Here is a 15,352-nt window from a genome sequence, read left to right on the forward strand (position 1 = left end):
CAGTTCAGGTACTAAGGACGAACATACAATGGCACACAAACATAACAGCACATACATAAACAGTTCACAGCACCCCCTCAGAGGGCCTCAAAAGCTAGGGAGTAGAAATAGGTTTTGAGCCTGGACTTAAAGGAGTCGATGGAGGGGGTAGTTCTGATGGGGAGAGGGCCATCTTGGTCAGCACGGACGGGTTGGGCCGAAGGGCCTGTTTCTGTGCAGTATGATTATGGCTATCTATGACTAGTTCAACATTTGTTCCAAACTCCTGTCTAAACATGGTTCTCAAAACGTTGCTGGATATGAAATAAACTGGATATTACAGTTCAAGATGTATAACCAGATGAATTTACCTTTTTCTAGGAATGGATCCATTATCGCAAACTGTACCCTAGAGTATGGAAATACCACCACACCTCCCAATGGGTCAGAAGTGGTGAGACAATTGGTTAATAGTTTAAGAAATGGCACGGATTTAGGAAACGTCACACTTATTCCAGTGACCATCATTTCTGGTGGTAAGTGTTATAAATTATGCTGCAAATTTCACAATGCAAGAGCTACCTGATTGTTGCAAAGACTGATGTACATGGATAGGACAGGTTCGGAGGGATATGCACCAAAGGTGGGACTAGTATAAATGGGGCACGTTGACTAGTGTGGGCAAGTTGGGCTGAAGGGCCTGTTTCCACAATGTATCACTCTGTGACTCTAACCAGCAGGTTGAAGTTGACTGGTCAATGTTTCTCGTAAAGGTGAAAGGGGTCGGAAATAAAGGTTCCAAAGAGGAAATTCCTCCCACATCCCTCCATAACATTAATAATGTTGTCACCCTGTGAATCAATTGAAAAAAAACTTGCATTAGAGTATGTTCCTTTATAGTAAGTCACAGGGTGATGGAGAGATTTAGTGGCTCTTCGGCCCAGAGTCCATGCCAACTATCAATTACCCATTAATCACATTTTCTGTTCTAACCACCTTCTTGTCAATTCCCTCCAGATTCTCCACTCACCTGAATGAATGAATGAATGAAAACCTTATCGTCACATGAGACAAGTCACAGTGAACTTCTATCCTTGCATACCTTGGCCCCCATCCCTGCACCAGTTCCCCCTTCGTTCTTGCCCCCCCCCCCCCCCACGGCGGTCCCCCCATTTTAGAAGGATGAGAGGAGATCTTATCGAAACGTATAAGATTATTAAGGGATTGGACACGTTAGAGGCAGGAAACATGTTCCCAATGTTGGGGGAGTCCAGAACAAGGGGCCACAGTTTAAGAATAAGGGGTAGGCCATTTAGAACTGAGATGAGGAAAAACTTTTTCAGTCAGAGTTGTGAATCTGTGGAATTCTCTGCCTCAGAAGGCAGTGGAGGCCAATTCTCTGAATGCATTCAAGAGAGAGCTAGATAGAGCTCTTAAGGATAGCGGAGTCAGGGGGTATGGGGAGAAGGCAGGAACGGGGTACTGATTGAGAATGATCAGCCATGATCACATTGAATGGCGGTGCTGACTCGAAGGGCCGAATGGCCTCCTCCTGCACCTATTGTCTATTGTTCTTCAGGGCGGTCCCCCCACGCCAGGTCCTCCTTTGTTCCTTCCCTTGGCAGTGACTTCCTTACTTCACGGGGACGTCTCGCCCGTCGGTCGGCACCATCATCGACCGCCGCTGTGACCTCTCAATGAAATATGAGATGTTGTTCCTCCAATGATTCTGGATGATCAGCCATGATCATGTTGAATGGCTGTGCTGGCTCGAAGGGCCAAATGGCCTCCTCCAGCACCTATTTTCTATGTTTCTATGTTAATTTGCGTTGTGCCTCTGACAGTGGAGGAGGCCCAGGATAGGAATGTCAGTGTGGGAATGGAAGGGGGAGTTAAAGTGTTTAGTCTAAATAACGTCCAAAAATTAAGTAAGTCAAGTCAAGTCAGTATAATGTGGAAAATTAACGTGACAAATGCTATGCAAAGCTTCCCTGGGGGAATGGAACACATTGGGTAAGGCTCAGTGGTCGGAAGCCATTATATATATATATATATATATATATATATATATACATACATATATGTATATATATATGTGTGTGTGTGTGTGTGTGTGTGTATATATATATATATATATTCAGTCTGAAGAAGGGTCTCGACCTGAAACGTCACCCATTCCTTCTCTCCCGAGATGCTGCCTGACCTGCTGAGTTACTCCAGCATTTACTACACCAAGAACCTTGGGGCAAAGACTATTCCCAACCCATTGTAACTGTCCGTCTTTAGTTTTTTAGTTTTAGATGTACAGGCCCTTCGGCCCACCGAGTCCGTACCAACCAGCGACCCCCGCACACTACACTATCCTACACACACTAGGGACAATTTACATTTATACCAAGCCAATTAACCTAGAAACCTGCACGCCTTTGGAGTGTGGGATGAAACCGAAGATCTCAGAGAAAACGCAAGCAGGTCAAGGGGAGAACGTACAAACTCTGTACGGACAGCACCCGAAATTGGGATTGAACCTGGGTCTCCGGCGCTGTAAAAGCTGTAAGGCAACAACACTACCGTTGCGCCACCGTGCCGCCCACAAATGTCTAATGTAACTGCACCAAAGGCAGATATGCCAAAGAAACAGAATTCCAGTAATGCAAGCCTGGTACCCAGGCTTAATGTGTGACATGCTACTGGAGTCCAGAGTCCTAGTTTCACCTGACATAGATAGTGCAATAATACTCAGATATCAGTCTCAAAAGGACGTGAAGGTACAGAAACTGGACCTAACAGGACACAAATAGAGCAGAAAATTGTGGGTCGTGGGATGATGCAAGTATTAATGTCAGAGGGAAGATTAAAATGAACTTTCCAAAAGACAAAAATTATGAACTAATAATGTTGTTTTCCTCATTCAACATTGTACCACCAGATTCCGCACAATCACAATTCTCCAGTACAACTGAATTACCAACTACATCTGGACCAACAACTGCCAGTACAACAGAATCACCAACTACAACCACGCAAAATCGGGTTGTAGCTAATGTCCCACTCTCTTTCAGTGTTGTTGGTGATTTTGAACCAAGCTTAAATAATCGAAGTTCCCGCAACTTCCGATCCTTGGCTGCCAGTATTACAACTGGGGTAAGTTCCCTTATTCTGTGTTGATCTATTTATTAATCTCTCGTTGATCCTATTGTTTTTACGAAACAATGCCTTAGAACTTCATTTATCCCAGGAGGGAAATTGATCTGCAGACAGTCATAGAAACACAAAATACATGAAACATGAAATTAAAGTGACGAGCAGAAAGGATGGGGGATGTGCAAAGATTGGGGATGGGGGAGGGGGAAGGTTGGAGGGGGGGGGGGGGGTGGAGGGTCAGTCTACCCCACGACAGAAGGGGGAGGAATTTGATAGCCACAGGGAAGAAGGATCTCCTGTGGCGTTCTGTGCTGCATCTTGGTGGGACCAGTCTGTTGCTGAAGGTGCTCCTCAGGTTGACCAGTGTGTCACGGAGGGGGTGAGCTGTATTGTCCAGGATGCTCTGCAGGAGATGCTTTGAGGAGCATCCTCCCCTCCAAGACCACCTCCCATGGACCCCATATGGATCTAGCTGCCAGAGGAGGTCGCTGACAGGTTTTGGTGCGTTCTTTATCATTTTCTCATTTAGTAAGGAATACAGCCTAAGTATTACTGTAGATATGTTTAATGGCATATTTTCTTTTAGTGTGCTTTAAGTATGAGAAGGTGCAGGAGAGTAATGTTGCATCTCTGAATCTCCAAGGAGATTTGCCGAGTGGATTTTCCTATCTTAAGCCACGTTGACAGAGACAGAGCCATTTCAATCTTTCAAAGGAAAAATGCAGAGTACAATTTTGGGAAAATGTTGTGCAAGGGAACTGGCTGAGTGATGTTGACTGGTTTGCCCCACTGGTTGCTAGCATGGGCCAGCTGGGCTGAACGGCCTCCTTCCCTGTCTTTATGTTCCGTGAGTCTAATACTTGTACAGGACTGAGCAAATGCTTCAGTGATGATGAATGACACAAAGTGCAGGAGTAACTCAGTAGGTCAGGCAGCCTCTCCAAAAGACATGAATAGGCAATGTTTCAGATTGGGACCATTCTTCGAACTCATTGTCCCGACCCAAAATATCACTTATTCACGTTCTGTCGAAATTCTAGGACAGCGCGGTGGTGCAGTGGTAGAGTTGCTGCCTCACAGCGCCAGAGGCCCGGGTTCAATCCAGACTACGGGTGCTGTCTGTACGGAGTTTGTACGTTCTCCCCGTGATCGCGTGGGTTTTCTCCATGTGCTCCAATATCCTCCCACACTCCAAAGACGTACAGGTTTGTAGGTTAACTGGCTTTTGTAAACATTGTTCCTAGCGTGTGGGATAGTGATGGTTTACAGGGTTTGCTCTTTGGCGCGGAATCGATGGGCCAAAGGGGCAGTTTCCGCGCTGTATCTCTAAACTAAACTAAACTAAAAGCCAGATAGACACAAAATGCTGGAGTAACTCAATGGGTCAGGCAGCATTTCTGGAGAGAAGGAATGGGCGACGTTTCGAGGCGAGACCCAAAACGTCACCCATTCTTTCTCTCCAGAGATGCTGCCTGACCTGCGGAGTTACTCCAGCATTTTGTGTCTACCTTCGATTTAAACCAGCATCTACAGTTTTTTTCTTAAACTAAATTCCACCTGAACTGCTAAGTCATTCCAGCACTTTCTGTCTCCTTTTTAAACCAACATCTGCTGTGATACACGTCTCTTTAAACCTTTTGCATGTAATATTAAGCGTCCTGAAATGGACCTCAAGAGTCAAGAGAGTAAAAAATGTTTAATTGTCTTATTTACAAGGGGAATTTATGACAAGGTCTATATACATCATACCAGGGAACACCAGGGGACACCTTTCAACTGTCCTGCCAACTTCCTAAGTTCAGTGAGAGCCATCTCATCAAATAAAAAAACATTACCTTCTACTATAAAGTCATTCAAGTAGAAAGAGGTTCTCGTATTTTTATTGTGTGCTTTGAACTTAAACCTTCCTGACTCATGTAGCACGGAAACTGACCAAGTCATTCATGTTAACCAATATGTCCCATTGAAGCAAGTCCCATTTTCCAATATTTACCCCATATTCTTTATAACCTTTCCTATACTTGCACCTGTCAGGAAAAGTCTCGACTCGAAACGCCTCCCATTCCTTCTGTCAGATATGCTGAGTTACTCCAGCATTTTGTGTCTATCAAGTGTCTTTCATATGTTGCTATTGTACCTCCCTCAACTACCTCCACTGGCAGCTCGTTCCATCTGGGATTCATGGGAGGGGGTCTTGGAGGGGAGGATGCTCCTCAAACTGCAGAGCATCCTGGACAATACAGCTCACCCTCTCTCTCCATGACACTCTGGTCAACCTGAGGAGCACCTTCAGCAACAGACTGGTTCCACCAAGATGCAGCACAGGGCGCCACAGGAGATCCTTCTTCCCTGTGGCTATCAAACTGTACAACTCCTCCCCCTTCTGTCGTGGGGTAGACTGAATCACCCCCCCAATTTTTGTACATCTCCCAATCCTTTCCACTCATCATTTTGATTTCATGTTTCGTGTATTTTGTGTTTCATGACTGTTGGCAAATCAATTTTCCTCCTGGGATAAATAAAGTTCTATCGTATTGTATTGTATCGTATCGTATCATATACTCTCTGAGTGAAAAAGTTGCCCCTCAGGTTCCTATTAAATTTCCCCTCTCACCTTAAACCTATGTCCTCTGGTTTTTAATTCCCCCACTGGGTAAAAGACTGCATTAATCCTATCTATTCCTCTCATGATCTTATACACCTTACAGAACCAGGGGCCACAGTTACAAATAAGTGGTGTGTCATTTAGGACTGAGATGAGGAAAAAACTGTTTCACTCAGAGAGTTGTGAATCTGTGGAATTCCCTGCCACAGAAGGCAGTGGAGGCCAAATCACTGGATGTTTTCAAGAGAGAGTTAGATTTAGCTCTTCGGGCTAACGGAAGCAAGGGATGGGGGGAGAAAGCAGGAATGGGGTACTGATTTTGGATAATCAGCCATGGCGATGTTGGCTCAAAGGGCCAAATGGCCTTCTCCTGCACCTATTTTCTATGTATCTATGTTTTTATGTTTCTATATTTCTAAGGTATAATTCTCCAGAGAAAAAAACATGTCTAGCATGCGCTGCTTTAAGCTGCAGGGCTGTGGAACAACTAGCTGAGTGGGGTAACACACTGTAGGTGGTGGCTAACTGCTTGCTGTGCCTATTTGTTCCGATTTTGAAACTGATGTATGAAATGCTTTGGGTAGGAGAAGCAATGGAAGTGGCTGGGAAGTCAAGCCACCTGTCTCTTTAAATTATCCTCCCTGCTCCCACTCTGATTTGTTTGCCTTTTGACAAAAGTTCAGTCTAGTTTGTTGTCTTGTGTACAGAGGTACAGTGAAAAGCTTTTGTTGCGTGCTATCCAGTCATCGGAGAGACAGTACACGATGGCCGGTGATATGGCCACTCAAAATGTTAGTGTGGTTAACAACTCTTAGTTTTGCAGTTTATTTATCAAACGATTGCAAATGAATCCTCATAGATGTATTTCTTTTGCAGCTTGATGCTGTGTACAGACCGGACCCAAATTATCTTCGAGCAATAGTCAATAATTTCAGGTAAGGAATAAACAATTTGCATCTCTTGGCTGTGGGTAGTCAATCAACTTAACATTTTTTAACCTCAACCTAAAGGGAGTGCAAATAGAAAAAAATTCAGGTCCACTGCATGGAACCAACTAATGGCTGGAGTCCTGCCATTAGACCACAGAGGTTGATAATAGAAAATATACCCTAGAACACAGTACAACACAGGAACAGGACTTTCAGTCTGAAGAAGGGGCTCGACCCGAAACATCACCCATTCCTTCTCTCCAGAGATGCTGCCTGTCCCGCTGAGTTATTCCAGCGTTTTGTGTCTATCTTCGGTTTAAACCAGCATCTGCACTTCCTTCCCACACACTGGAAAAGGCCACTATGTTGTCCATCCAAGTAAACCCAACTACCTCCACGTGGTATACACCGATCAGCCAAAACATTATGACCACTGACGGGCAAAGTGAATAACATTGGATCGCGCCCTGCTGCGTATGGGGCTGCACATGGAGGACCAACAGCATATTAGGCAGGTGGTCATAATGTTTTGGCTCATCAAGACATAATGTTTTGGCTGATTGGTGTAAATCCATCTATTCCCAGCCTGTATATGTCTCTGTCTTAATGCCTCTAACATTGCTATCGTATTTATTTCCACCACCACCCACACAGTATGTTCCAGGCACAAACTGCCCTCTGAGTAAAAATCTTGCCTCCCATATCTCTTTTAAACTTTCCCCCTCTCTCATCTTAAAGCCATGCCCTCTAGTATTTGACATTTCAACGCTGGGAAAAAATATATCATCTACCCTATCTACGCCTCTCAGAATTTTATCAACCTCTATCAGGCCTCCCCTCAGCCTCTGATGCTTCAGAGAAAACAATCCAAGTTTGCCTAATCTCTTCTTACAGCTCTTCTTCTTCTTAAGCCCTTGGCTCCTCGGTCTTTCGAGATCTCCCCAGTTGAACCACTCCCAGACATTTGTGCCTGGACCCCTCTTCTCCAGCTGTTCCTGGGGCCACCTCTTTTCCTTTTTCCTTGGGGGTTCCATTTCAGGGCTTGCCGGGTGATGTTTGTGGCGCGTTTTCTGAGGGTGTGTCCAATCCAACCCAATTTTCTCTTTCAAATTTGTAAGTCAATGGGATCCTGGCTTAGCTATTACTCCTTAATCCAGGCATCATTCAGTTTACAACTCAGCGGTATGAATATAGACGAAATGTGTAGGAAGGAACTGCAGATGCAGAGACACAAAAAGCTGGAGTAACATATGTCCTTTGAACCTTTGGGGTAAGATGGTTCTGGATCTGGCTTTAGAAACAAGGAACTGCAGATGCTGGTTAATATATAAAAGGGCACCATGTGCTGGAGTAACTCAGCAGCATCTCTGGAGAACATGGATGGGTGATGTTTCGGGTCGAGAGCCTTCTACAGACTCTAAAGAAGGGTCTCGACCTGAAACATCACCCACCTTTTTTCTCCAGATTTACTCCAGAATTTTGTATCTATCTTAGGAAAGATTTAGAGGGATACAGGCCCAATGCGGGCAAATGTCAAGTCAAGTCAATTTTATTTGTATAGCACATTTAAAAACAACCCACATTGACCAAAGTGCTGTACATCAGTTCAGGTACTAAGGACGAACATACAATGGCACACAAACATAACAGCACATACATAAACAGTTCACAGCACACCCTCAGAGGGCCTCAAAAGCTAGGGAGTAGAAATAGGTTTTGAGCCTGGACTTAAAGGAGTCGATGGAGGGGGTAGTTCTGATGGGGAGAGGGCCATCTTGGTCAGCACGGACGGGTTGGGCCGAAGGGCCTGTTTCTGTGCAGTATGATTATGGCTATCTATGACTAGTTCAACATTTGTTCCAAACTCCTGTCTAAACATGGTTCTCAAAACGTTGCTGGATATGAAATAAACTGGATATTACAGTTCAAGATGTATAACCAGATGAATTTACTTTTTCTAGGAATGGATCCATTATCGCAAACTGTACCCTAGAGTATGGAAATACCACCCCACCTCCCAATGGGTCAGAAGTGGTGAGACAATTGGTTAATAGTTTAGCAAATGGCACGGATTTAGGAAACGTCACACTTATTCCAGGGACCATCAGTTCTGGTGGTAAGTGTTATAAATTATGCTGCAAATTTCACAATGCAAGAGCTACCTGATTGTTGCAAAGACTGATGTACATGGATAGGACAGGTTCGGAGGGATATGCACCAAAGGTGGGACTAGTATAAATGGGGCACGTTGACTAGTGTGGGCAAGTTGGGCTGAAGGGCTTGTTTCCACAATGTATCACTCTGTGACACTAACCAGCAGGTTGAAGTTGACTGGTCAATGTTTCTCGTAAAGGTGAAAGGGGTCGGAAATAAAGGTTCCAAAGAGGAAATTCCTCCCACATCCCTCCATAACATTAATAATGTTGTCACCCTGTGAATCAATTGAAAAAAAACTTGCATTAGAGTATGTTCCTTTATAGTAAGTCACAGGGTGATGGAGAGATTTAGTGGCTCTTCGGCCCAGAGTCCATGCCAACTATCAATTACCCATTAATCACATTTTCTGTTCTAACCACCTTCTTGTCAATTCCCTCCAGATTCTCCACTCACCTGAATGAATGAATGAATGAATGAATGAATGAATGAATGAATGAAAACCTTATCGTCACATGAGACAAGTCACAGTGAACTTCTATCCTTGCATACCTTGGCCCCCATCCCTGCACCAGTTCCCCCTTCGTTCTTGCCCCCCCCCCCCCCCCCCACGGCGGTCCCCCCATTTTAGAAGGATGGGAGGAGATCTTATCGAAACGTATAAGATTATTAAGGGATTGGACACGTTAGAGGCAGGAAACATGTTCCCAATGTTGGGGGAGTCCAGAACAAGGGGCCACAGTTTAAGAATAAGGGGTAGGCCATTTAGAACTGAGATGAGGAAAAACTTTTTCAGTCAGAGTTGTGAATCTGTGGAATTCTCTGCCTCAGAAGGCAGTGGAGGCCAATTCTCTGAATGCATTCAAGAGAGAGCTAGATAGAGCTCTTAAGGATAGCGGAGTCAGGGGGTACGGGGAGAAGGCAGGAACGGGGTACTGATTGAGAATGATCAGCCATGATCACATTGAATGGCGGTGCTGACTCGAAGGGCCGAATGGCCTCCTCCTGCACCTATTGTCTATTGTTCTTCAGGGCGGTCCCCCCACGCCAGGTCCTCCTTTGTTCCTTCCCGTGGCAGCGACTTCCTTACTTCACGGGGACGTCTCGCCCGTCGGTCGGCACCATCATCGACCGCCGCTGTGACCTCTCAATGAAATATGAGATGCTGTTCCTCAAATGATTCTGGGTGATCAGCCATGATCATGTTGAATGGCTGTGCTGGCTTGAAGGGCCAAATGGCCTCCTCCTGCACCTATTTTCTATGTTTCTATGTTAATTTGCGTTGTGCCTCTGACAGTGGAGGAGGCCCAGGATAGGAATGTCAGTGTGGGAATGGAAGGGGGAGTTAAAGTGTTTAGTCTAAATAACGTCCAAAAATTAAGTATCAGTATAATGTGGAAAATTAACGTGACAAATGCTATGCAAAGCTTCCCTGGGGGAATGGAACACATTGGGTAAGGCTCAGTGGTCGGAAGCCATTATATATATATATATATATATATACACATACATATATATATGTATATATATATGTGTGTGTGTGTGTGTGTATATATATATATATATATATTCAGTCTGAAGAAGGGTCTCGACCTGAAACGTCACCCATTCCTTCTCTCCCGAGATGCTGCCTGACCTGCTGAGTTACTCCAGCATTTACTACACCAAGAACCTTGGGGCAAAGACTATTCCCAACCCATTGTAACTGTCCGTCTTTAGTTTTTTAGTTTTAGATGTACAGGCCCTTCGGCCCACCGAGTCCGTACCAACCAGCGACCCCCGCACACTACACTATCCTACACACACTAGGGACAATTTACATTTATACCAAGCCAATTAACCTAGAAACCTGCACGCCTTTGGAGTGTGGGATGAAACCGAAGATCTCAGAGAAAACGCAAGCAGGTCAAGGGGAGAACGTACAAACTCTGTACGGACAGCACCCGAAATTGGGATTGAACCTGGGTCTCCGGCGCTGTAAAAGCTGTAAGGCAACAACACTACCGTTGCGCCACCGTGCCGCCCACAAATGTCCAATGTAACTGCACCAAAGGCAGATATGCCAAAGAAACAGAATTCCAGTAATGCAAGCCTGGTACCCAGGCTTAATGTGTGACATGCTACTGGAGTCCAGAGTCCTAGTTTCACCTGACATAGATAGTGCAATAATACTCAGATATCAGTCTCAAAAGGACGTGAAGGTACAGAAACTGGACCTAACAGGACACAAATAGAGCAGAAAATTGTGGGTCGTGGGATGATGCAAGTATTAATGTCAGAGGAAAGATTAAAATGAACTTTCCAAAAGACAAAAATTATGAACTAATAATGTTGTTTTCCTCATTCAACATTGTACCACCAGATTCCGCACAATCACAATTCTCCAGTACAACTGAATTACCAACTACATCTGGACCAACAACTGCCAGTACAACAGAATCACCAACTACAACCACGCAAAATCGGGTTGTAGCTAATGTCCCACTCTCTTTCAGTGTTGTTGGTGATTTTGAACCAAGCTTAAATAATCGAAGTTCCCGCAACTTCCGATCCTTGGCTGCCAGTATTACAACTGGGGTAAGTTCCCTTATTCTGTGTTGATCTATTTATTAATGTCTCGTTGATCCTATTGTTTTTACGAAACAATGCCTTAGAACTTCATTTATCCCAGGAGGGAAAATGATCTGCAGACAGTCATAGAAACACAAAATACATGAAACATGAAATTAAAGTGACGAGCAGAAAGGATGGGGGATGTGCAAAGATTGGGGATGGGGGAGGGGGAAGGTTGGAGGGTGGGGGGGGGGGGTGGAGAGTCAGTCTACCCCACGACAGAAGGGGGAGGAATTTGATAGCCACAGGGAAGAAGGATCTCCTGTGGCGTTCTGTGCTGCATCTTGGTGGGACCAGTCTGTTGCTGAAGGTGCTCCTCAGGTTGACCAGTGTGTCACGGAGGGGGTGAGCTGTATTGTCCAGGATGCTCTGCAGGAGATGCTTTGAGGAGCATCCTCCCCTCCAAGACCACCTCCCATGGACCCCATATGGATCTAGCTGCCAGAGGAGGTCGCTGACAGGTTTTGGTGCGTTCTTTATCATTTTCTCATTTAGTAAGGAATACAGCCTAAGTATTACTGTAGATATGTTTAATGGCATATTTTCTTTTAGTGTGCTTTAAGTATGAGAAGGTGCAGGAGAGTAATGTTGCATCTCTGAATCTCCAAGGAGATTTGCCGAGTGGATTTTCCTATCTTAAGCCACGTTGACAGAGACAGAGCCATTTCAATCTTTCAAAGGAAAAATGCAGAGTACAATTTTGGGAAAATGTTGTGCAAGGGAACTGGCTGAGTGATGTTGACTGGTTTGCCCCACTGGTTGCTAGCATGGGCCAGCTGGGCTGAACGGCCTCCTTCCCTGTCTTTATGTTCCGTGAGTCTAATACTTGTACAGGACTGAGCAAATGCTTCAGTGATGATGAATGACACAAAGTGCAGGAGTAACTCAGTAGGTCAGGCAGCCTCTCCAAAAGACATGAATAGGCAATGTTTCAGATTGGGACCCTTCTTCGAACTCATTGTCCCGACCCAAAATATCACTTATTCACGTTCTGTCGAAATTCTAGGACAGCGCGGTGGTGCAGTGGTAGAGTTGCTGCCTCACAGCGCCAGAGGCCCGGGTTCAATCCAGACTACGGGTGCTGTCTGTACGGAGTTTGTACGTTCTCCCCGTGATCGCGTGGGTTTTCTCCATGTGCTCCAATATCCTCCCACACTCCAAAGACGTACAGGTTTGTAGGTTAACTGGCTTTTGTAAACATTGTTCCTAGCGTGTGGGATAGTGATGGTTTACAGGGTTTGCTCTTTGGCGCGGAATCGATGGGCCAAAGGGGCAGTTTCCGCGCTGTATCTCTAAACTAAACTAAACTAAAAGCCAGATAGACACAAAATGCTGGAGTAACTCAATGGGTCAGGCAGCATTTCTGGAGAGAAGGAATGGGCGACGTTTCGAGGCGAGACCCAAAACGTCACCCATTCTTTCTCTCCAGAGATGCTGCCTGACCTGCGGAGTTACTCCAGCATTTTGTGTCTACCTTCGATTTAAACCAGCATCTACAGTTTTTTTCTTAAACTAAATTCCACCTGAACTGCTAAGTCATTCCAGCACTTTCTGTCTCCTTTTTAAACCAACATCTGCTGTGATACACGTCTCTTTAAACCTTTTGCATGTAATATTAAGCGTCCTGAAATGGACCTCAAGAGTCAAGAGAGTAAAAAATGTTTAATTGTCTTATTTACAAGGGGAATTTATGACAAGGTCTATATACATCATACCAGGGAACACCAGGGGACACCTTTCAACTGTCCTGCCAACTTCCTAAGTTCAGTGAGAGCCATCTCATCAAATAAAAAAACATTACCTTCTACTATAAAGTCATTCAAGTAGAAAGAGGTTCTCGTGTTTTTATTGTGTGCTTTGAACTTAAACCTTCCTGACTCATGTAGCACGGAAACTGACCAAGTCATTCATGTTAACCAATATGTCCCATTGAAGCAAGTCCCATTTTCCAATATTTACCCCATATTCTTTATAACCTTTCCTATACTTGCACCTGTCAGGAAAAGTCTCGACTCGAAACGCCTCCCATTCCTTCTGTCAGATATGCTGAGTTACTCCAGCATTTTGTGTCTATCAAGTGTCTTTCATATGTTGCTATTGTACCTCCCTCAACTACCTCCACTGGCAGCTCGTTCCATCTGGGATTCATGGGAGGGGGTCTTGGAGGGGAGGATGCTCCTCAAACTGCAGAGCATCCTGGACAATACAGCTCACCCTCTCTCTCCATGACACTCTGGTCAACCTGAGGAGCACCTTCAGCAACAGACTGGTTCCACCAAGATGCAGCACAGGGCGCCACAGGAGATCCTTCTTCCCTGTGGCTATCAAACTGTACAACTCCTCCCCCTTCTGTCGTGGGGTAGACTGAATCACCCCCCCAATTTTTGTACATCTCCCAATCCTTTCCACTCATCATTTTGATTTCATGTTTCGTGTATTTTGTGTTTCATGACTGTTGGCAAATCAATTTTCCTCCTGGGATAAATAAAGTTCTATCGTATTGTATTGTATCGTATCGTATCATATACTCTCTGAGTGAAAAAGTTGCCCCTCAGGTTCCTATTAAATTTCCCCTCTCACCTTAAACCTATGTCCTCTGGTTTTTAATTCCCCCACTGGGTAAAAGACTGCATTAATCCTATCTATTCCTCTCATGATCTTATACACCTTACAGAACCAGGGGCCACAGTTACAAATAAGTGGTGTGTCATTTAGGACTGAGATGAGGAAAAAACTGTTTCACTCAGAGAGTTGTGAATCTGTGGAATTCCCTGCCACAGAAGGCAGTGGAGGCCAAATCACTGGATGTTTTCAAGAGAGAGTTAGATTTAGCTCTTCGGGCTAACGGAAGCAAGGGATGGGGGGAGAAAGCAGGAATGGGGTACTGATTTTGGATAATCAGCCATGGCGATGTTGGCTCAAAGGGCCAAATGGCCTTCTCCTGCACCTATTTTCTATGTATCTATGTTTTTATGTTTCTATATTTCTAAGGTATAATTCTCCAGAGAAAAAAACATGTCTAGCATGCGCTGCTTTAAGCTGCAGGGCTGTGGAACAACTAGCTGAGTGGGGTAACACACTGTAGGTGGTGGCTAACTGCTTGCTGTGCCTATTTGTTCCGATTTTGAAACTGATGTATGAAATGCTTTGGGTAGGAGAAGCAATGGAAGTGGCTGGGAAGTCAAGCCACCTGTCTCTTTAAATTATCCTCCCTGCTCCCACTCTGATTTGTTTGCCTTTTGACAAAAGTTCAGTCTAGTTTGTTGTCTTGTGTACAGAGGTACAGTGAAAAGCTTTTGTTGCGTGCTATCCAGTCATCGGAGAGACAGTACACGATGGCCGGTGATATGGCCACTCAAAATGTTAGTGTGGTTAACAACTCTTAGTTTTGCAGTTTATTTATCAAACGATTGCAAATGAATCCTCATAGATGTATTTCTTTTGCAGCTTGATGCTGTGTACAGACCGGACCCAAATTATCTTCGAGCAATAGTCAATAATTTCAGGTAAGGAATAAACAATTTGCATCTCTTGGCTGTGGGTAGTCAATCAACTTAACATTTTTTAACCTCAACCTAAAGGGAGTGCAAATAGAAAAAAATTCAGGTCCACTGCATGGAACCAACTAATGGCTGGAGTCCTGCCATTAGACCACAGAGGTTGATAATAGAAAATATACCCTAGAACACAGTACAACACAGGAACAGGACTTTCAGTCTGAAGAAGGGGCTCGACCCGAAACATCACCCATTCCTTCTCTCCAGAGATGCTGCCTGTCCCGCTGAGTTATTCCAGCGTTTTGTGTCTATCTTCGGTTTAAACCAGCATCTGCACTTCCTTCCCACACACTGGAAAAGGCCACTATGTTGTCCATCCAAGTAAACCCAACTACCTCCACGTGGTATACACCGATCAGCCAAAACATTAT

The 15,352-nt window shown here is 44.7% G+C and overlaps 2 long non-coding RNA genes across 2 annotated transcripts; both read left to right on the top strand.

The window, feature by feature from the left end:
- Positions 1-371: 371 nt before the first annotated feature.
- Positions 372-6,654, top strand: LOC144590846 (uncharacterized). Its single transcript, XR_013546589.1, has 3 exons — positions 372-515; positions 2,909-3,123; positions 6,605-6,654. It is a non-coding gene; the product is annotated as an uncharacterized LOC144590846 (long non-coding RNA).
- A 2,006-nt stretch (positions 6,655-8,660) lies between these two features.
- On the top strand, positions 8,661-14,921 carry LOC144590854 (uncharacterized). Its single transcript, XR_013546596.1, has 3 exons — positions 8,661-8,773; positions 11,174-11,388; positions 14,872-14,921. It is a non-coding gene; the product is annotated as an uncharacterized LOC144590854 (long non-coding RNA).
- The last annotated feature ends 431 nt before the right edge of the window (positions 14,922-15,352 follow it).

This window comes from Rhinoraja longicauda, unplaced genomic scaffold (genome assembly GCF_053455715.1).
Source record: "Rhinoraja longicauda isolate Sanriku21f unplaced genomic scaffold, sRhiLon1.1 Scf000353, whole genome shotgun sequence".
Classification (NCBI taxonomy): Eukaryota; Metazoa; Chordata; class Chondrichthyes; order Rajiformes; family Arhynchobatidae; genus Rhinoraja; species Rhinoraja longicauda.